The 24,676-nt window shown below is 36.6% G+C and overlaps 2 protein-coding genes across 2 annotated transcripts in view; both read left to right on the top strand.

The window, feature by feature from the left end:
* Positions 1-549: 549 nt before the first annotated feature.
* The window catches only part of Eip74ef (Ecdysone-induced protein E74), a 186,508-nt gene continuing 162,381 nt past the window's right edge, over positions 550-24,676 (top strand). Inside the window, exons 1-3 of the mRNA XM_070303221.1 lie at positions 550-571; positions 653-712; positions 8,331-9,259. The gene's annotated coding sequence lies outside the window, so the exon portion shown is untranslated. The remainder of the gene's footprint in view (positions 572-652; positions 713-8,330; positions 9,260-24,676) is intronic.
* Positions 23,021-24,676, top strand: part of LOC138937209 (ERI1 exoribonuclease 3) — a 181,367-nt gene continuing 179,711 nt past the window's right edge. The window contains exon 1 of the mRNA XM_070303230.1: positions 23,021-23,031. The gene's annotated coding sequence lies outside the window, so the exon portion shown is untranslated. The remainder of the gene's footprint in view (positions 23,032-24,676) is intronic.

The following is a 24,676-nucleotide window of genomic DNA, read 5'->3' as shown; positions in this document are numbered from 1 at the left end:
GCAGAGAAAACCGCTCGGTAGCGATCGAACGTGATTGGCTCTTACTTTTAGAACCAACGAATCAACGTCGAGCGTTGACAAGATTCAATGCTTTCTTTGCCGAACACAGCCGATACTTATTGGCCAGTTGAAAGTTGAAAGTAGATAAAGGCTGCGATTTCATTGAATATTCGTCCACGTTGATCGGCTATCAGTTAAAAAATCGATAGAATTCTCTATTCGATAGCCAATCATCGCATCTGACAATGTCGACAAACCAAGTGAAATTGCACCCGCTACGCCGAGATCACGTGCGCGCGCATTCGTGCGCATGTGCGTCACTTGCGTGTTTACAAACTTCGTCGATACGTCATACGCGCGGAAGCGAAGGAGCGGACAAGAAATCAAGAGCTTGGAAAGATTATCTCCGTGTTAATCGTTGACGGATTCTTGTCACGTTATCGCGATGTCGATCAGGCCGCTTTGGCCAGATTTACGACCGCGAGCGACCGATCCGCTCTGGTTCAATGCCGATCGACCGTGCGACGACGAGACTGAAGTTGCCGCTCTTGAAGCGGAGCACCAGGCCTGGGTAAGTGGTCGAATAGACCGGAGTAGATAAGTAATAATAACGCGAGCGTCCTCGCTATACACGTTCCTTCGTTTTTCTCAGAGAGATCACGTGCGGGTACAGGGGTACGAGCACATTCCGATCGGGAAAACAGTGAGCGACGTAAGTTAATCTAACCTAGCTTGATTTAACCGATTACTGATCAACGTTATTTATACATATATATATATATATGTTATTTTTAATATCCGTTTCGTATACATTTATTGATAATGTACATTAATTCCGTCGCCTCTAATACCCCTATTTTAATGGATATATCTCTTTTTTATTTTTATCATGTATATAGTTTGTATTTCGATAATTTTGTGTTTTAATCTCATTGTATTTGAGTCAAATTATTTAATACGTATCGTCATATAATCGTATATAATTTTTATGAGAATAATAAGCAGAGGAAAAATCGATTTTAATATACGTTGTAACCCCAAGAAAGAATGCTGTTCCCTTCATTTTCTGTTTATTTTTTACACTTTTTATATACTTACATAATATGAATATTATATATATATATATATATATAATATATATATTTAGTAAATAAATATATTATGAAAATGAATATCAATACCATATAATATATAATATAGACATCGATAGAAGTGTAAGAATGAATTCTCTTCCACTGATTTCTGAATCTTTTGTTTATTAAAAAAAAAAATTTAGTAAAAAGAAAATTTTTTTTTACAGAATTGAGAGATTTTTAATTTTATAAATAAATTCCTTTTGTATTGAGATTACAAAATTACAAGATTACAAAACGAGCAAGGGAGTAATATATATTGAAAAAAGAATTCTAGCAATAGAACTTTTTTTTTTGTTAAAAGAAAAAAATAAATAGTACGTATAATTGAGTTTTAATTGTTGTATCCTGGTAAATTGCGCCATCATGCGACCTTAACCTGTACGCGGTTGCTATATGATGGGGATAGGGGGGGGGGGGCTTATATTTTTTACCATCAGTAGAAATTCTGATATTACCGTCGGTATTGTGTTAATACAGTTTTGAGATGTATTAGTACATTGTCGTTAAATTTTTTTAACTGTGATAATAATTAGAAATGTGACAGATTTTGCGTGATCTAACGAAGTTAGAAGAATTACTAAGGTATACTCGATATTCTTAATGCTTTTTAATTTATGTTAATATCACATACCGCACACACAAATATTTCCATATCGAATGCATCGTGTATCATGATCTGTTGGTTAAAAAAATCCACAATGCATTTTCTATATTGGATATAATATGATATTTCGTGAAACTTATTATTATTATTATTTATTTTTTAATTTTCTATACGCTTATCAAAAATTTGAAAAAAAAAATGTCAAATTGTCGAGCATAGTTCTGAATTATGATAGACGGATATCTACGGACGTTTATATTTGATGCATTCGATTCGGAAACGTCTGAACTTAAACATGTTAATATAATACAGAGTGCATATTAATATTAATATATATACTGATTTTCTCGCGTGAATGAAAAATCTAGTTTAGAGGATCAGAAGGCGAAGAGGAGGAGGAGGAGGAGGAGGAAGGCGAGGGCGAAGAGGAAGACGAATCGGATACCCACGAGGAGGAGGAGGAGGAGCTCGACGAGATTGACATGGAAGTCAGTTATTCCCATCATCCGCAGAGGTCTAGCCCAACGGATACGGTGACCGCTCCCGTGTCCATTAGAATGATCAATGCATCGAACTTGACTCGTTATTCCTAATATTTTCGCGTGTCAAATGTATATTGATTAATTACTTAATCGCTTAATCTCGCGTACCTATATAACGACGTCGTAATCGTTCTATTTCCAATTCTATTGTAAATTATTTATTAAAGTCATATCAGAATCACACGTCAATCGATAACGTGAATGAAGACCTATTCTTTCCTTTTTTTTTTCTTTTTTCTTTACTTTCTCTCTTTTTTCGAGACGACAATGAAACATCGCTTTTCTCTGAAATTATTTTTATCGCGAGGAAGCTCGTCGATTCTATTGTTCGGCGTTCCGAAATCGAAACTCCTGCTCGCTCGCTCGCTCGTGCTTAGTCTTAGGTCAAGAACCCGACGTGCGACTATAAGCCGACGTCGATTCTAAGCGGTGCAAATTCCATCGTGACGTTGGAAATTGCACAACCAGTGAATTCGACGTTCGCAGCGGACGTCCAGGGGCGTCTCTTCGCGGACCGAGGCATCCTCTCTCCCAGACCCAAGAAACGGTCGACAAAGTATTACCGCGGACAGTAATGTCTTCATTCCTTCTATACGTCGAGAGCCTCTCCCGAGAGGAGAAGAGCGACTTGCGCTTCGTCCGGAGCGGTCGAACAAAAGCGCTCGTCTTTTTCCTTTTCCTTCGCGGTCCCGCGTCTTTCCTTCTCTTTCTATCTTTCTCTTTCTTCGAAACGGACCGGCAAAGTCGCCTCGTTCACTCATTCTCTCTCTCTCTCTCTCTCCCCCTCTCTTTCTCTTTTTGGCGAGGAGCTGTGGAATCGCGTCGTGCTCGACCGGGACACTCTCAGTACGCTCCCTGTATACCCACCTATACTAGGTGCAAGTATACGCGAGAATGTATTATATATCTTTATACAAGGTGTTCAGAAATGCGCAAAGGCACCGTAACGTGATAGCTTTTATAATCCGCGAACGACAATTCTTTCTTTTTTTTTTTTTTTTTTTAATACAGAAAATTTAAACTTTGGAAATTAATACTATAATTTATAATTATAATTTATAGTTGAATCGAATGATAACTTCATCAACTGTTCGTGCATCTCACGCTAAAAAAAAAAAAAAAAATAGTCATGCGATTCGCGCAAGTGTATTATTTTAAATATACGCGATTGACAGGCACTTTAGTTATTTAATTTTTCATCATTTTTTGTGCTCCGGTATTTTTAAGTGCAAACTTCTACGTGAACATGTATATACATTATTATTATATATAGTTTTCTATACATATATATATGTATATATATATATATATATATATATATATATATATATATATATGTGTGTGTGTGTATGTATGTATGTATGTGTGTGTATGTACAAATTTTTGTATAAAAAATACATGCATTTTTATATACGTATATATGTGTACATACAATATATACATATATACAACGCGCCAACTCTCCCAGCGTGTAACTGAAGTAAAGCCAGGTTGGTGCCCCCGCTAGGGTGAACGAACGGGTACGCTCAGGCAAAAGCGAACCCGTGTGCCTCCTCCTCCACCATCATCGCCACCTCCTTCTCCACTAGCAACAACGTTCTCCTCTTCCTCCCCGTTAAACGGTGATCGTCACCGCGGACTCTCGCGAGACGAGAAAAAAATGCGAAAATTGCTTGCTCGCAATAAAAATTTCGCGATCTACGGCATATCGATCATCGTGCGTCATACGCGTTTGCATATTAAATTATTGAAGAAGTGTAGCGATACTACTGTACTCGGCATGCTCGTGCCAACGCGCGATAAAGTCTCGCGCCAGTAATTCAAATAATCCAATAATCGCATATCGCGCTATGATATACGTTTCTATGAATCCTACACGTGTAATAAAATTTGATTACTTTGCTTAATTTGTTTATTATCGCATTTTTACGTCCGCATTATCTCTCAGGTAATCGAGAAAATCATGCACTCTTAGATATACATAGCTAATGAAATTTAAAGTACTTATGAAAAATTAAAGCGTTAATCGAATAAATGCAATATATATTTTGGATACACGTATATTATTGTACATTACTAAATATTATTTTTTTTTAAACCATTTTTATAAATATACGAATCTTTCTCTCTCTCGTTTCTTTTGTCAGCTAATATTGAAAATTTTTTTTAACGATTTTGTCAATCTTTAATATGACTTGAATGCATATTCTGAAAATCCATATTGTTAAAATTATATGTATGTGAGTTTAAGTAAGAATTATGAGTTCTCTATTGTGATAGCGTTTTCTCACAATTGGGGATTTCTTTCGGAATTAATAGCGATGAAATAAACTAAGAACATTTTCCAATTGCTGCGCGTTAGACTATCGTAATCTCGTTTTTTATCGATCGAAATTGTTCTTCTATTACACGATATCGATTTTCAATAGTTTTGGGAAAATATCCTAACATCCATGATAAAATAATGATTGAAAAACGAATGGCGTTTCAAACATTTTTTTTGAACAGTTATATAACATCATTTAATATACAAATTTATAAGTATTATTATATATAAGTACTGAAAATATATCTATGTAGTTATAATAACTATGTAGAGTATAGTAGTTGTATATATTTTATTTGAATATATTTAAATTTGTTATATATGTTACTAAATTAGATTTATTTAAACGCAAAAACATTTTTGCATTTTTAATTGTGGAACGACAAAAATTTTGCATCTCTCTTGTGTGTGCGTATATTTTGTGAGCAGTGTTAAGTGCTTAATAAATATTTAATACTGCTTAATTTATCCCATCATTCATAGTCTAAGAATTTGATAACAATCAATTTTGATTATTTTTAGCATCGGAAAAAAATACGCTATTGTATAGTCAAATATCTATATATGTCACAAATTAAATTTATGTTCGAAAAAATAGAGAACCGTGAATTTTTTTAGTTAGAATTTAAATATATCCTGCAATTTATTTACTTCAAATAATATTACCTTTTCAAAAAGGCATATAACATACGCACATTTATATATGCACAAAGTTTAAGCGCGTTTTCATTTGGCATTCCGAAGACGCGCGTAAATTCCGGGATTTATAAATCACAAGTTTGATGCGGATCGTAATACCGTCTGGATTTATGAATTAATACCGTTCATATTACAACTATAAATCTTAGCGTTTAGACAGAGACGGAATTGTTCACGCGAATTATCTGATTATCTCGCGATTCACCGGTAGATTACGACCTGTAATCTTTATCACTCTCGAGCAGATTTTTGTCTTTTCTTATATCTCTCAATCTTTTCACGTAGCATTCGTTTAAATGTAGAATTTCGAAACAATGTAGGATTTTACTGCATTGTTTATTCGCAATAGGAAATATGTATTTGTCATCTTTTTGATGAGACTTGACAAATTTTTTTAGATATTATATATACGAACGTTTATATAAAATATAAATAATCGATAATAGATAAATCATAAAAAAGAACTAGAAGTTTTGCCAATTCACATCCGCACAAAATAATTATTTAATCATAAGTATACGGAAATATTTCGGATATATATATTCCACTATCTACCAGCATCTTCGACGAAAATAATCTAATGATGATAATCTAACGATCAACGATCGTTTAGAGATGATTCTGTAAGTACTGATCTAATAATAATCGACAATAATAAATATATGAAAGCTAATCTAAACGCGCGCGGCTTCAGTCTTTGTTTACCAATCGAAGTTGATTGATTATTTTGTCTACGGGCTATATTTAATCGAAAATTTTGTTAGCTTTACGTTTCATTATCTGGCGTTCACGGAAGAAGAGAGAGAATTTCGATGATTGCTATATCTGCGCTAATATCAACTTGATCTACTGATCTATATAGGTTGATCCAAATTTTTGTTTAAGGTCTTTGAACGATATATTTCTTTGTTTTCTCGAGTTTCTTCAGCGAAAAATATGCAGTATCACATGGAGAACATTCTCGAAATTATATTTATCATATTGACATGTAACTAATATTGTATGTCGTAACGATAATTTTACGATTAATAGATGTTGTGTTTTGTGAATAACAATAGTCATCAATTAAGATATAAATTGTTTTATTTATAATTTGTCCTATTTATACAGGGTGTCCCCAATTTAAATGGCAAAACTTCAGAAGCGTGTAGGGGATCGAAAAGCTAAGACAGAAAGTCCTTTAGAGGTTTGCTCGTTTCTGCTCCATTTTGGAGAACATATAAATTTTTTAACCTACTATATTTATAGATAGCAGATCATTATTATATTATTATTTATATAGTTGCATATAAAAATAATAAATTTAACATCTCAAGTAATATCTCGATGTAAAAGAAAATAACTTTCAATTGCGCTTATACACTGCGATCATGTTTTACACGTTGAATAATTTACCGTATCACGTGGAAATCAATCGCCACGACGGATTGATCTCTCTCTCTCTCTCTCTCTCTCTCTCTCTCTCTCTCTTTCTCTCTTTCTTAGAATGGCGATTACGTCAGTCTTTGGGGAGGCAGACCTTTCTCGGCTTAGTTAAGCGCCCTAACCTGCCTCAAAAGATGCTGCGCGACGTAAGAGATAATAAATCCTGGTTAGCTCTCGCGACGACGACGGCGATGGGGACGGTGTTCGCCGAAGGAACAAGAAACCGCTGTGACCGAGGCCAAGAAACTCTGAGAATAATAAATTGCGTTTATTAAGAGCTCTGACTGTGTGATATCTCGCGCAAAACGTACATAATACATGATGTTTCGTGATAGGCATATTTGATATATATGACGAATGTTCGAGGAATCGAGAATTGAAATAATTCTTTCGCAACAGAGATGAAATAATTTTCTCTCGGACTATGGTCGATTAAAAAGAGAAAAATTTCTCTCGCAAATTAATAATACAAAAATTAAAATATTTAGAGATAACAAGGTAGGTGGAGGTCGTCATCTCGACAATGCGATTGCTATGGCGAGAAGATATCGCGGAAGATGGAAGAAAGTTGAAGGAACAGAGAGAGGAAGGAACGAAACGTGACAAGCCGAGAAGGGCGGATGACTTAAGATTGGGGGAAAGGAAAGAGAGGAGGAAAGTTGTAGGACAGATGGGAAAAGGGGGAGGGGGGGGGAGGGGGGGAGGGAAACGAAAGGGCGTGTGTAGCGAAGGAGAACAAAGAATGGGAAGAATCGATCTTTCAAGAGAGCGAAGGAGGACAATGCTGTGGATCGGACAAGCAAGGGAGAAAAGTAACATATGCGAGATTCTGCATCGTAATAAGAGAAAGAGACGGAGAAGTCATGCGAGATGATCGGAAAGTGCGTAAAGCAGATAAACGCGAGAGGATTTAAATCGGACGAGAAACAACTGGCGGCCCCGCCGGCGTGTAACAATGTTGTTGATTTCGATGAGACGGCCGGCAGTTACGTAAGTCAGCGCTGAAGAAAGTAGGAAAAAGTAGACGCGAGCCGCGCGAGTGAAAAGGGAAAAACACAAACCGGTAGCGTGAAAGAGAAGAGAGAGAGAGAGAGAGAGAGAGAGAGAGAGAGAGAGAGAGAGAGAGAGAGAAAGAGGTAGAGTCACGATAGAGAGGGAGATCGGAGCGCAGCATTCAGTGGCGAATTCAGATGCGGGTGATATCGGGGATCTTGCATCTTTTGTTAATTATTTTATATATTTTAGATAATGATTCTATATTTAAATACATTTTATTATTTGCTATTATTAGTATTATTATTATTATCATTATTGTAATTAATTTGCTAAAAACTCATGCTGTGTGTTAACAATTCTCTTGGTGAAAATTAATTCAAAATTAATATCCACATTTCAACGATAATAAGATTAAAAATGGCTTTATAAAAAAAAAAATCGTATTTTTTACAATTGACGGGACACGTGTGACGTGTGACAGCCAGCAGTGCTTAAGATGGAATATAAATGACAATATCTTATAAATGATAGTATTTTAGTTTTTCGTTTTGTTACGTATTAATTATTAATTTACATCGCATTGTTCTAATTTTTTGTTGCAGAAATTTTTTTTCTCCGTTATCTTGTCAGGACATCGCCATATATATCAACGGCGACGTATCAATACAATCGGAAAGAGTATCGGAGTGGCGTTTGAATCGAAATATATTTTCAAGATGCTCGCATTTATTATATGCATGAAATTGAAAAGCAGCCGAGACAGAAAAAGAGAAAGAGAAAACGAGACAAACTCGCCATCCTGACGGTGCGACGACGACTGATCGTGAGACCGACGCGCGCCGCGGGTCGCGGCGCACGAGAAACGAGAGCGGCGCGCGATGCCGGGCCGCGTGCGCGTGACGGAGAGCGCCGATTGGCTGGCTCGCGCGCGACGAGGACGGCGCTAGCAGGAAGAGCGAGAAGTTGGCGCGGACTTCGGGGAGCGCTCGAACGCCTCGACCGTTCGTTCAGTCGGACGCGCGATTACAGGTACGCGAGACGCGTACTGACGGACGAACGAACTCTCTCTCTCTCTCTCTTTCTCTCTCTCTCTTTCTTTTTCCTCGTCTATCGAAACGCCTGAGGGAGTAACGAAGGATTCTCTCTGTAACACGTGCCAGCGAGAGTGCGCGACATCGAAAAGACACGATAGATATATCGGTCGTTGCTTCGATCCAAGGCGTGAAGTGTGCCGGTCGCGAGAGATTCGTCTTCCGCGAACCGATAAGCCCACGCGTGTGCGTCGCGCGCGTGGCGTCCCTTCACCTTCCCCAATCGGCGAACGCGAGGATCGTGAAGCGTCGTGTCTTTTTCCCCTGCGACGGCAGGGAATAAGGAAGTGTGGGTGTGGGTGCGTTTGTCAGGTGATGACTTGAAGTGAATTGCGCGAGGGGCGTCGGTGAGCCAGCGGCGAACGTTGGCATCGACGATAGGTGGGACCATTTTCCCGGAACGGAGCAACGTTCAGATGTCACGGGCGCATAGTCGAATGGTGAGTATTAAATCTCTACATGGCATGCTCTCCTCAATATACTCTCACGTATGTACATAATAGGAATATATGCGGAACGTTCTCTCGATTCGCCATTTCTCGTATAATCTCTCCTTTTTTCCTTCTCTCTCGCGTGCTCGCCGACGAGAATAGTGGATAGTGTTACCGCGGGAGAGGTGGATCGTGCTCGCTGCCCCCGCCATGACCGAGGCGGGGGGGGGGAGGGGGAGAGGAAGAGGGTATTAGGTTTCTCGCCTCTTACTTATGGTTTTCTCGCGGTAACCGAAAAAAGAGAGAGAAAAAAAAAATCGCCTTCGTTAAAGCGGACAAGCTGAAAAAGCCTCCGTCGTGATTTTAGGCGAAACCGGTGTGAAATCGGGGCGGAGGAGGGATCGTTGACCCTGGTGCGCGAATCCGGGCATCGAACAACGTAAGATCGTCGGCGGGGCCGACGAAAGTTCTTTTTTTTTTCGCCGAAAGTCACGGAAAGAGCGAGCGCCGATCCGATTTTTCGACGGCGATCCTCGCGCGGATACGAGAGCGTGAACGAGCGAGTCTCGCTCGCTCTCTTGGCTGGCGCGTTTCGATATAATAAATTTTCCGAATAAATCTTAATAAACTCGGATCTTAATCGCGACGCGATATTATCTCCGGGCTTCGCTCGTCGCGTGCCGGTAAACCAATTATCTAAAATACCCTCCTTCTCCCTCTCTCCCTCCCCGCCCCACCCACCCCCCCCCGTATATTTCAATCGCGGACGCAACCATATCTTATCGATGTAAAGATTCTATCGACTGGGCACGAATACGTATGTAACGTATATATATCTAATCGATAAACCGATACAAGATATAAAATTCTAAACAACGGAAAGGTTTTTTTTTTTTTTTTTTTTTTTTTTTTTTTTTTTTTTTTGACTGTTTCATCGTTAAATCTCTAGCGCCATAAATGTGAACTTATATCCGATATTTCTCACTTGTATATTTCGATATTTTTTTTTTTTTTTATTATTAATGTATCTTCAGCTTCCTTTTACCGTTCTCAAGAATCTATTCGAGAGCAGTATCTTGCGTAGATTATCTGTGATTTATAAGATTTTCTTCTCTTCTCACCGTAAGACCGCAGCAGAGCCGTCGTTTTACAATTCCGCGCGATTTATCGCGCTACGCTTTACATCGGCAATTGTGGGTCGGTGAAGTTTTCATCGTTGAAGTTATGACAGGGCGGGAGAAAGTAGTCGAGAAAGAGAGTCGAAATTAAAGGCGCGCGACTCCGCGTCGATCGAGTCCATCGCAATCGCCGCGAGCTCGCAACGGCTGGTGAGCTCTAAACGCGTCGCGGCCGCCCGCGTATTTACGGAGCACCGCGGAAATCATAACTTGGGAGACACTTGGGTGCACCACACACGCAATCGAGGAGAAAGTAGTCACCTCGCATATCGGCCGATCGTAACTGTATACGCGTCGCGAAAATAAATACGCGAACGCTCTGCCTTGTTCTTGTATATTTTTCATCAAGTTCGCATCGGGCTCGTTAATATCAACGGACAGATTTTGACATGTGAATTTTCTCTCAAGCGTGTTGTATAGCTATAATTGATTTGCCGTTGAAGTTTTCATTTTTATCGAAAACGAGCGAAATTTTTTATCGGGACAGAAGATTGAGAAAATCTGTCCAAACGTTTTTTTTTTTTTTTTTTTTTTTTGGTAAAAATTCTCATGACGTATCGTTCTATCGTGACGCTCTGTCGACTGGTATTTTAATATATATTAAGATATCAAATATTTATATCGTGATATAAATCTTATATGTAATCGTAACACGAGCAGAGATTTGTGACATCAAAAGATATCTGCAATCGGAGAGGAATTTTGGCGAACTAATATTCACACATCACGTAAAAATATTAGAAGCACGTCAAATTTTATTTTTCAGACAACGAGATGAGAACTGGTCTGTTACAGTATCAAAGTGTTTAATCTCTTTATAAATATATACGTATATATTACAAAGCGAGACATACAATTTCGCCGATAAGTACGAAAAATACATCGACATCTTATCATTCAATTGACGTTACGACCGGCTGGTTTTTCTCATCCAGGTCGTATCTTCCCCCTCACTTTTTTTCCCGTTCGCAAAGACGTTAAAGGAAAATAACGCGGTGAAACATTACGTCGCATTTCGCGAACGATCTACGAGAGAAAGAAAGGGAGAAAGTAAAAGAGAGAGAAGGAGAAAGAGTGAGAGAGAGAGAGAGAGAAGGCAAGATCTACTTGGAGAAAAAGAGGGATGAGGCGAGCGCGCGACATTTTTTTCACATTGTTGCCGGATAAAGGGCGCCGTCAATTATTACAGGGAGGATTGTCGCGCCCATTGTGCGTTAAGGCCCAGGTTTGCGATAGAGAGCGAGCAAGTGGGTAATGCTGTACTCGCTGTTTGCGCCGGCCCTGCGGGGTCTCTGACCGACCGCCCGTCCGCGCCTCTCAACTCGAGACTCCGCTTGTCGTCCACGCTGCCGCGGTCTACCTATGGCTCAAGTCAGATATCTCTGTCCTTCTCTCTCCCGTTTTTCGACTTTCCACGCGCGAACCCGCGTATTATTCCCTTGGAACAATCAACGGTTACGAAAAAAACAATAATCATATCGAATTAGAGCCTACTCAGATTTATATTATAAGCGATATTTTTTTTTTCGCTGATAATATTATCAAAATAATATAAATGAGATTTATTTTTATTACGAGTGAATCGTATTACATACATAATGTGATGTGTGTATATATATACATATATATATACGTATATATGATACGATGTAATAACAATATATTATGATAATTTTATAATATGACATATTATATTGATAATATTTGCATTACGATTGATTCGTCGACTATTATTTTTCGTCATTTATTATTGATTAAATTAAACGGCTATGCATAAGATTATTATCGTGCATTTCTCTATTTAACAATCGATATCCTGATGCGTTCTCGTGCGAGGGTGTTCTTACCGATTAATATCCCGTAATACACTTTCTTCCTGTTGGATTTATACAACGGAGTTGCATATGATTTCTAAGAGCGTGCACTTTTTTTTTTTTTTTTTTAATAGAAAAAAACCCTTCTTTTATCGTGGTGAAATCTCGAAATTTCCAAGGGTAAATTGTTAGGCGTAAGCCGAGCCGAACGCGAAACGAAATTTTTAAATGCAGTGAGCCATTTGTATGGAAACTTCTTTTCTGAAAATTTGTTACTTTATCAATCTATTTAATTAAGAAAGACTGTGTGGTTCGCAACTGATCGGTACAAAACGATATCGTGCGGGATTTATATAGGCGAATAAAAAAAACTTTTATTTTAAAAAATATGTTTCATGTTTTATATATTATTATTATTATTATATATAAAATATATATTTCTCATGCAAATGGGGCTAGTTATATTTTTGAAATAAATTGAGATTGAGAAAAACGTCATAGGATAAAATTAAATAATTAAATAAAATTAATAGAAATATTAAATATTATGTTCGCGTAAAAAGGAATTTTCTTCGGATGAAAAAGATTTATCTTAACTCCATACACTTATATGAATTTGTAAAAAGTTATATATATTTTTTGATGTTATTAATACTTACACACACGTTTTATGTTACATATATATAATATATATTTATAATGTACTCTCTTATTCATACTTTTTCCAAGTTAAAATATTTTTTTAACTAAAAGAATTTTTTTCTATTCATGTACATAGATCCTGTATATAGCACGATATCGTTTCATACTGATCAGTTGTAACCCACGCTATCTTTTTTTAATTAAATAGAATGATAAAATAACAAAGCATTTCATTGATTTATGAAACACATGAGTTGCTTATATCTTTGTGAAACGTAGAAACGTTAATAATAGTAGCGAAGCTATTTATTCCGCGTGCAGGGAGGGCAGGCTCTCGTGTACCCTGCAATTTCAGAAAATTATCAATTAGCGTGAACGCGTAGTGATCGACGACTCGTACGCGTAATCCGACTAGACGCTTCCCTTTTGCATAAACAATCTCTCGCCGATTGCACGCGTATAATACAAATCGTCATCGATTACCGGGACACGAGTCGACTACGTGAGCGGGCTTTTCTACTTGCCCGATAATTCTCGCTATCTACTACTAGTCGACCTGCAACCTACGACTGACGATCGTGTAGGTGCAGACGATGGGCGTGGGTGAACTTTCCCGATAAGAGCGTCTTGACCGAGAAAACTCGAGAGGCTTAACTTCCTCCATTGCAAATCTAATCCTTTGCCACTAGAAATAAATGTTGTCTTTGAAGTTTCGCAAATCTAAGAGGTTTCAAAACCATATATGGTATATATAGTGTTACACAATTACTCTATCATTTATCATAATTTATCATAATTTTTCTCTATTATATATCCGATATACGAAAAGATGGGATAAGTTTACGAAATGAATAAAAATGATTTTTTAATAAATACAGAGTAGACATGTGCACAGAGAGACGAGATATCTACGTAATATGATTTTCATATAAGAGAAGCAAAAAGTGAATTCTTTTCGATAGATGCGAATTTAATAATTTTCTCAAAATATATGATTATGATCATATTTTTATACATTTGATAAATTTTTATATACTTGACAATAGTCGCGCGCGAGAATCACAAACGCGATGATCACTCGCAGGGCGATGGAGCTACCCGCTCGAATTTTCTCAATGCAAGCAAAGAGCGAACTTTACGTACACCCGGTATTTTGCGGTGTAACGCGCGCACGTGCACCGCGACGCGCGGCGGCCCATGTACGTGAACGAACGCACACGACGTCGTAACCAGTGAACCGAGCATTATAGTGCCCTGCAAGAAGAAACGCCGGGCTTGGTGCATTGACCGCGGTTGACCACACGTCATCGAATGAATGACGTCACGCGGGCTTTACTGCGCGAAAGCTACGTCACAGTCGGATGCATTCGCCAAAAGCGGCATCTTCGAAAATATTGAAATTTTTTTAATTTCTTTAAAAAAAAAAAATCTTTTTCCGCCCGTGTTATTTTCTACGCTGTTTGCGAACGCGCTGCGCTCTTAATCCATAACCATGTAATATTTGATACGTTTTTGCGATACATGTGAGATTTACGCTTTCTTCAGATGTATATAAATTTTCGTAAATTTTTCATATCTATTTTCAAAATTCTATATCATAACATTAGTAGTCACATGATCTTAATCAGGCATCATAGAAATAAACGCTTTCTTTATTTTTCTAAATATGAATCTAAAAAAAAAAAAAAAAAATGGATTTAAAAAATCTTCAATTCACACGTATATTAAATATCTTTTTATTTATTAAAATTATAATTAAGAAAATAAATCAGAAAATATCTTCTAAATGCAATATATACAAGAGCGTCTTTCAATCGCAAAATTATGATCATAGGCGTTTAAGAACAGAGACGCATACGGGACATGTTTTTCGAATTAATATCGCATTGAACGAAAATGGTGAGAGAGGAAGGGGAAGAGGATATCGGAGGAAACACGTGACCTGCGGCTAAACGCGGGGTTGAATCCTCCCCCTTCCCCCCCCCCCCTCCACTGCGTAACCTCCGATTTATCACGGTCGATCGCGGGCTGTGCGCGAAGCAGGAATAGATAACGAACGGGCGTAGGTGGACCCCCCGAGATTTTTCTAGCAGACGAGTAAGCCGCCCGGTGTGTAACCTGCGCGAGAGAGCATAATAGCGCGATTATACATAGAGCTCGGTGATGGTGTGCCCGGCTATATCTAACTAACTATCTATCTATCTACCTACCTACCTACCTACCTACCTACCTACCTACCTACCTACAGCTTCGCGAGAGCGCGAGAGTTGGTTCCCTCGGACGAGTAAATCAAGTCGCTGGTCCGCGAAGAGCTGAATGCCTCGCGTTCGAGGTACCGCACGCGCCAAGAATGGATCGATTCTTTCGCAAAATACACGCTCTGCTTTCATATCTGAGGCCGTTCGATATGCGTATGCGCTGCATTTTTTAATTATTACAGAGTGTCTACTGTCTGGAAAAACGTGGAAAACCACCGAATTCTCAGGGAATTTTTCTAGAGTTTTATTGAAACTCGGGGGAATTTAAAAAAAAAAAAAAAAAAAATCTCTCATAATTTTGCTCTTAAACATTTTTATCTTAACGAAAGCTATTTAGTTTTTTTCTTTTTTTTTTCCCCCCCAGTACATTTGTAAATCTAGCACTTGAAACTTAAGTGACTTTGTGTTTTTCCTTCGTATGAATGAAAAATCTTAGAAAAAGCGTACAATAAAAAAACTTATTTTAGAAAATTACACCAAACGTCTTTAAAATATTCTCTTTATCTGGATAATTTTGGAACAAAAATATCAGGGGGGATTTTTTTTTTACATAATTTCAGTAGAGATAGCCTTGAATTCGGGAGATTAATGATTAATGTGGTTAATTTATTGCGAGATTATTATTGCGTCTTTGTATGTATATACATGTATGTGTAACGTTTGGATATTTGTCATGGATGCAAGATCGCGCGAGGATTACTCGTAATTACTATATCGAAGCTATATCCGGATCGCTCTTTGATCGGGAACGCCTAGAGGGATTAAAAGCTGCCGGCGCGAGCAGCTACTAGGGGCTCCCCTCTCTATAAACGATTGCATCGACCGGCGTGCGAGGAGCAAGCGGAGCTACGAGAAAGTATCCGGCAACTTTCTCCGGTGAGTTTAGTTTGCACCACGGGTCACCAGGCACGGACATTAAAAGCGAATGTTCGCTCGCTTCGCAATGCAAAAGCACGAGAGAATGCAGGTACCCGATCGGTGTTGCTGTCCCGCGGGGCAAATTCAAAGTTTCCCTTCCTCTCCTCGACTTATCATTTTTTCCTTTATACCCTACTGTGACGATCTTTTAATCCTTTCGCGCTTAACGAGATATATATGCGTCCCACGAGAAAAATAAAACGACGAACGTTTCATAAAGCGTTCTAAAGTACGGAATCTATGAAAGTTTTACGAAAGAAATAAGTGAAAAATAAATGAATATATAAACAAAGTTATCCTTCCATATCAGTCCATATGTGTATGTAATTTAATAACGCAGATTTTAATATTTGTATCTATTAATTGATTCTGTTGTAGTATCTCATTATTTTTACATTATTATAAATTAAAGGTTTCATAAATATCGATGTCTATATAATCGAAAATATATGGAAATTATAAACGTAAAATTGTATAAAGAGAAAATAGATAAAAATATCATAAAAGAATTTGCATCTTTTTTACTGTGATAATATTCAAGAAAATATACAAGATAGAAAAATATGAAAAACCTTTTGCACATATGTTTTTCACGCTCATTTTATCTTAATGACGCAACAAGAGTGTAATTAATCACGTACATGTATGTGTTCGATCGATTCCCCCGAAGATGTTTATTATGCGTCCTTCATTTATGATCACGCTAGACAGATCGTTATGTACACAAGGCTGGATAATATTGTCACCGAACCGAAAATGTCTCCCCTCCCCCATCCCCCTCTCCTCACTTCTTCTTCGTGTTCATTGCCGCGTGTTAGGCAATCGCTACTAGAGTCCCGTCTTTTAACATTGACCCGATTATTGGCCAGTGGCCCCTGTCACACACTTTTCAGACTCACCGAAATGTCGCGGTGCTAATAACCAAGACGTTGTCTGTGACACTGGTCCATTATACGTACGTTAAACTGGCCAAGTCGATAAATCGAAAGAAGAGAAGTTTCTGAAGGCGAAAAGTGAAAGTGCGTTTCCCTCCCTCTCTTCGTTCCTTACTTCTTTTCCTTTCGACGGGACATCTGTACGATCGTCTCGCGTTAAAGCTTTGCTCGGGATCATGTAATGAATGTAATCGATCCTCGTCGCTAATCGTGGCGGATGAGAGCTCAACTTGAGCGAAACGCAGTTTAACACACCTCTCTCACGGGAGCGTTATTCAAACATTTCCAATAATTGGCCGCGAATCTGCTAAAAATTTCATTATGAAAATACAAAAGAGATCGGATATTTTTAGTGTAAAGTCGAATTGTTTTTTCTTTCGAAATTAAATACAAATGATTTAATTTATATCTGAAAAAGAAAAAGTAAAAAAAAAATATAAGAATTATGTGTAAATATTTCATATTTAATTTTTGTCAAATTTAAAAAATCACAAATTTATCGTTCACGAAGAACAAATATAAAAACATTATATATAAATTTTTTATATTGTATATATATATATATATTTTTATATTAATCATAAGATAGGCGTGGCATAGCCGTTATATTTTTATTTTTAAAAGTTAGAAAAAAATTATATTAATTTTTATTAACGCTCTGATTTTAACGAAATATTTTCACTCTGCAAATTACAAGTAAACATATTTTCGTGCATTTAATCAATAATAAATGATAAATTTGCAGCGTGCATTTTTTTTCATGAACATACATACGAGACAACTTATTGCGAAGATGTTTATGGATTTTATTGTTCAAAAAGTCTTTGTGTAAAGCAACAATTATTCGAATTAACCGTAAATTGTAATTGACTTTGATACTTGCTTATAGTCAAATGGCACCGCCATTCTTATAGTTCTACGAATTATGTTCCTGACACGTTTTGAACTATAAATGTGGAAATTACAAGCATAAAATTGCGATCGCTCGGTTACAACCGGAACTTTCGTTTCGCCGCAAACTGTCACGAATTACGTTTAATGAGTCAGGATCTTTAGCAGGTCTTTTACTTTACACCGAAACTCTAAATTAGGCTGGATTCTACAGTCTATACTATTTTTTTTCGTGTGTTTTGTAAAATTTTCAACTAGTTTTAAAATCTGAAAAATAAAGAAACATTGTCTTACGAATAATAATAGAAAAATTTGTTTCATCTTTTGGAAGAAAAATTTTACGCGCCAATCGTTGTTATTTAAATATCGCTTGAGTATGGACTTTTGCATTAAGCGACATTGGCTATATAGGAGGGGACTTTTACTTCTTTATCGAAGAGAAAATTCAGACGATACGCTAGTCATATTCGTACACGACAATAATACTTAATGCGATGCTTTATATCATGCTAGAGTCTATTATTTTTATCACTTGACCGTTATATTTAGATAGAGAATAGACGTTCTCGCATAGAGAACATCGAACCGTTATGACTTATCCCTTTGCCATCGCCGCTGAAAAATCGATTAAGTCACGCGAAGCTCGGGAAGCTTTCGTCGTTTAACAGCACACATGTATGAGTAAGATATGAATACAATAATTTATATATATATAATATATAATTGTTTGAATATAGATAAGGGAAATTAAAAAAAAATACATATTATGCAAATGCAGAGATGAGCACATGTAGCAATGTATTGCAGCTCTACAAGATTCTTAAAATTTTATTTGTAAGACAATTATTGAAACAAAAATGATTAATATGTTTTCCCATTAACGACGATAACTGCATATATTATATATCATTATAATCTACCCGAACCTTATCGCGGTTATGACTGTTTATCGGTTTATCCTATGAGACGATAATGCCTTTTCATTGATTTTTAATTATCGAGATTAACATATTGTCGGATATGTTTGCAATGTTTCTCCTCGATAATATCAGAAACATGTCACTTGGCCAGGTGAAAAGGGAAATTACGACCGAGTTTCGTGCGTAAGAGCATGTTGCAAAATCATGCGTAATTTTTTTCTTTCAAATATTCTATTTATGACAAAAGGAAGCGATTCGCGTTTTACATTAATTAAGATTATTAAGATTTTATATTAATTTAATCAATTTACATTAGGTACTTTTTTTTATATAAATTTAATCCACTAGATATGTATTTTCGAGAGAGCTCTTGTTTTTCTAATCGAAGAAAAAATATGATATTATAATGCTATTGTGTTCGGATCAGCGATTCAAGTAATATTTTCTTTCTGCATACGAATCGTACGCTTTTATCGCGTACGTATAAATAATCGTCGACTCAAAGGAGGACAGGGACACGAGGAGACGTGGAAGTTACCGAATTTATGGCGAATTTAGCAGAGAGAGGAGAGAGACCGCGGTGAAAGTTAGTCTCGCTCGCGGGTGATCCGCGATGAAATGCTTCAGAGTGCAATCGTGTGCATTCAAGTATATATGTATATGTAATTCGGGTGTGAATTTAACACAAGAGTAAGCTGCACCGAATGTTGCACCGCGCGAAGCGACGAGAGAGATGAACGGGAAGGATAACAAAGGATTTTGTCGCTGTCAGTTATCTTGGCATCTCGGAGACAATTTTGAAAGTGGTCAGTAGGTCGAACTTTAAGAATCTTCTTTCTTTTCTATATATCTTTTTACGCAGATAGATAATTCGTTAATTTATTTTATTGCATTGACCTTTTTTTTTCCTCTCGTAATTATTTTTAGATTTAAATTTATATCTGTTTATTTCGAGATATTTTTGTCTATTTTTAATCGTATATTGCCGCATGTTGGACAACGTACCCAATTGCTCCAAATCAATTTAATAATTTTTTTTTCAATTTAATAAGTTTTTTTAATATTATAAAAAGATTTGTCTAAACGTTAAATTTTATGATAAATTTTATTGCCCTTTACTATGCTTTTAACCAAATATTTTATACATAAAATATTTTGTATGTGTTTGCCTTTGAAGGACAACAAGATACTTTACGCTGAAGTAGGTAAACATGATTTACAAATCTCCAATTTAACGACGTAATTAAATCGCGTACTGCATCTTCGTATGCGGATAAAAAAAAATGATTGTAGTATTTTTTTCATCGAAGTGCCATTGAATAGCGAATCTCGTAACAAGCGAATTTATTAGAGCTCGTTTTCCGAGTTTTCATTACCAACATATAATTAGAACATGTATACGGGGAATATAAAGTTGCGTTATTATATTCGTTCTCGGGATCGTTAACGAGTGAGTTTTATATTCGCATTAATTTAAATTTTAGTATTTATAAATAATGCATAGTATAATGATTAGTAACATTCGTTGGACACGATATTTGTCCCGAGATGGAATAAAACTTTCTCTCAACTTTTTTTTTTTATATCCATGTCCGCGTATCAAATGCGTGTCTCTATCAATTTTTTGAATTTTGTTAATAGATTAAATTCTGTTGAAGTGAGTTGAAACTATTGAAAGAGAATAATTCAAATTTTTTGCGATAGTGTATAAATCTAATCTGCTTAAAAATCATAATAATTCGAATCGCGCAAAAATATGAGTCTTGTAGAACGCATATAAGTTGTGATTGGTGTAAATGTAAACCAATAGATATTTCTAGCATAATCAATCTATTTTACATTCGAAAATTCAATCCGACTTTTCAATTTCTGATATACCAAGCAAGAAATTTTGCTGCGTGAAATTTTCATCGCTCAGTATTCCTTTTTCGATTGATTACGTCATCGATGATGATAGTGACAGATTATACGCCGCGTTGGGGCAAGCAAAGTTGGCGGTGCTCTTAAAAATAGACGAAAGGAAGCATCTCACGTCTCTCGAGGATGACGGTCGAATCAGCAAATTCGCCGTTTCAGGGTCGCTCATTGCCACGGTATGATTGCGGATATATATACAGGGTGGCCCCGAACCTTCCAGCCAGACTTTGAGATTTTATAGGAAATTTAATTCTGAACAAAAAATTTCCTATAAACGATCTAAGAATAAGTAACAAAAGCACTTTTTGTACATTTGAAAATTATTATATCAAAATCTATGGAACGCACAACAATCATTTTGATCTCATTTGAAAGATAATTTAATTTTTTACAACTTTTGTTTCGGTACTTTTTGTTAAAAGACGCACATTTTCCATGATATTTGGAAAAATGTGTAAAATAATCACAATTTCAGAGGTTTTCGAGCGATAACTTCTTACCACACCTATGTTTATAGGAAATTTTTTCTTCAGAATTAAATTTCCTATAAGATCTGAAAATCTGGCTGGAACGTTCGGGGCCACCTTGTATATATATTTCTCTCTTTTTCCCTCTCCTCTCGTTTCCCTTTCTCTCGCGCGTTCTCTCGATCGTCGAAAGAGCGGGGCCCCTCAAAGAGGACCCCGAATATTTATGTCACGGTGAAGCCGGTTGGGCCTTGGTTGAGCGCCGCGGGCAGCTCTCTCAGTTTATTGGCTCGGAGATGGTTGAAATTTTGGTTTCTCGAATCATACACCGTTCGAAGGTCGATGCGGGACTTCCTAAATCGACTGGATGTAACGCCCCTCGCGGAGAACGCTTGTCCTCCGAGTATTAATCGCAAGGATCTTAAGAAGGTTTCTTTCTTTTTGCCGCCACGTAACTCTAGCATTCCTCAAATTTTTTCACTTTATTCGCGAATAATTCGAAGCATTTAACATTTTCCAACAATTAACGATTGAGAAGCTTTCAGCGTAAGTTTGAAACTTGACAAAACAGACAACAAAATCTAATATTTATGCTTTCATTCATTTTCTGTAGGGATTTTAGTTCAATCCTTCATTAGTTGCAATATTTTTTACCCAAAGTATTAGAACGATGAATTGGAATAAAAAAACTAAAGTGTTAATAATTTGGCTTAAAATAAATGACAAGTATAATTTTTATTTTTAAACAATTTTTATTTTAATCTGTCTTCATACGTACATATCCATACAGCAGTCTTTTAATTTTTAATGTTATATATCAATTATGACGTGTATCTATTGCGACTTAACGGATTGTTAGAGAAAGCTTAGATTTGAATAGTTCGAAGATAGTTTGAGTAAATCAAGAATTGAAATTTAAATATTAAAATTTTTCTATTTTTCTCTTTTGCCAAAAGTTTATATGATTTTGAGATAAATTAACGCGCGCGATCGCGAAAATTGAAGCGCGGCCAAAGCAGGAAACGTTCGACGACCTCGGCGGGAAATCGCGGAAAACGTGCGAAAGTCGGCGAGACGAGAACGGTTACGCGGCCGATTGAGAAAGAAAGAAAACACTTGCACTTTCGTTAGAAAGTCTCGCGAATCTGCTCCGCGGCAATCACGTCGGCCATCTGCGTCTGCGCGCGATGAGCGGTTGCATTTAATAACGCCGAGACTGACAGCTGTCACGAGCTTGCCCGACCAAACGCTAAATGTCATCGCTCACGAGTGCTTTATCCTTTAGCCCTAATATCTTCCGTCCCCTCGCGAAACTAGTACTCGAAAAAGTACTGCGAGAAATTGCGCTCGATTGGATTTTCATAGACGATAAATTATACAATTTTAAAAAGAAAAACCGCAACGTAGAACGAATGAATTGCAATTTGTATCAAGATATTATTTTTAACGTATAATGAATGATTTATCAAGAATAATTTCGCTGAGCAAAACGCGAATAATTGAATCGGTTTATCGGCATTCATTTATTTACCGCTTTTTTTTTAAATATACCATAGATATTTTCTTCGTCTTGTGGCGATGATGTGGTAATATATGCAGATAAGAGTTCAGAGAGAGTTTGCCGCACATCAAATATTGGACGATGATGAGTAACACGTAATAGGCAATTGAACGTTAAATAGTTTTATAAATTACATTTATATTTTTATAAATTATGTTGGAGGATTTTTTTTTTTTTTTTTTTTGTAAAATTAGTCTTTTTCATAAATCATCGAATTTTTTGTCGGTTTAGGTTTTTTTATACATAAGATTTTGCCAAAATGGCTGAATTTGAAAAAAAGGTCTGCGATATACATAAAAATCATCAAACAATTCTATATATTTAAAAGAGAGAGAGAGAGAGAGAGAGAGAGATTGACGTTTCTAAAATAAATTTTCTAAAGGGAAGTTGTTTCTCTTTACGGAAATGATTGTAATTTGTATTATAAGAAATAATATTATGTTATATAAGAAAAATAATATTTACAGCGTAAGAGTATAAAAATTTTGATCAATAAACTAGTTATTGAATTTTAAATGTATCCCTTAATTGATTAATAATACGAATTTTTATATAAATATATCTATTTATATAAATGCAACTGCACGAGGGTATAATGTAGATATGGACAATTTAGCTATAATTTTTTGAATTATTTCACAAAATGGACAAAGTTCTTTTCTTTTCATAAAAAATATTTGTTAGACGACGAAATAATATTAATTTTGATGTTTCGTTCCTTTTATACGTCATTTCGATCTTAATGCAAAGCACATTAGACATTAAGTCCGGTAAAAATCAGCGAATCGCGTCATACGTCATGCACGTTGGCGTGACTACAAACGATCATTAATTATTCTTTAATCTAACGTTCACAGACGCATCATATTATTAACGATATGCGATAACGAGTTGATAGCGTCGCGCTGCGTAGTTAACGCGAGAAAACGCGTTTTCCATTAACATCGAGTTCCTTATTCTTGCTTCTCGTTAAATATTTTGCGAGAAAATCAGAAAAAAGTTTGAGAGAAAATTTTCATATAAATATGCGTGAAATATATATAGCATAAACAAGATAATAGTATAAACCATAAATGTCGTTAATCTTCGTCCTAAAATAAATACAACTATCTATTATTTAATTTGCTGCAGAAAAAGCGCAAAGCTGCAATTTTTAAATACATTTCAAGTCGATATATGTACTCGCTATTGACAAGAGATCAATCAACGTTACAATTGGAAAGAGAAAAATTTGTGTATAAAATATTTTTCGATAAATCTAGGACACGCACGTACACACGCACGCACATAGCCGACATATATCAGACTTGATTTTGCGCTACTTTCGAAGCAAACGGCACGATTTTCGATTCGCGACTCGTACGTAATTATCATCGTGTATTCGGATCGAAAGTCGTCGTCATAAAAGCGACCATTTAAACGGCGAAAACACGTGTCGCTGGGATGGTGGACACGTCCTTTTATATTACTCTTACTTAGTCGCATGCATCGAATACGAGCTCCGTCACGCTGTGCGTAGATACGCGTGTGTCGCGTGCACGTTATCGGATCATCGTTGGAATATAGAACGCGTTTTATATCCACACGTAGGTACACGCGCGCACGCGCACGCGCGTTCATCGAGATGCGCGACGCGCGCACGTACTTCGCATCGTCTTCCTGGCACGCTTTTAGGATGGAAAAACGCATTGCGTCGAGAGCCACTGTCCTTTTGTCGACCTATCGACGCATTTATGGTATTATCAGTTGCCACGATGTACGCGAATACGAGTGATCCGTAAAAATGACGATTATTTCTTGTGCGCAAATATTGTTATATGATATTAAAGTTACGAATTTGTCATGATAAGATTAACGATTGTATAGAGAATATTCCGGAATTATTTTAGTTTTCTCGATAAAGTCGAAAATCATTTTTAGCAAAA

This window comes from Polyergus mexicanus, unplaced genomic scaffold, assembly GCF_030449975.1.
Source record: "Polyergus mexicanus isolate NDT 795.1 unplaced genomic scaffold, iyPolMexi1.0 SCAF_10, whole genome shotgun sequence".
NCBI classification, from domain to species: Eukaryota; Metazoa; Arthropoda; class Insecta; order Hymenoptera; family Formicidae; genus Polyergus; species Polyergus mexicanus.
This window is presented reverse-complemented; position numbering and strand designations above follow the sequence as displayed.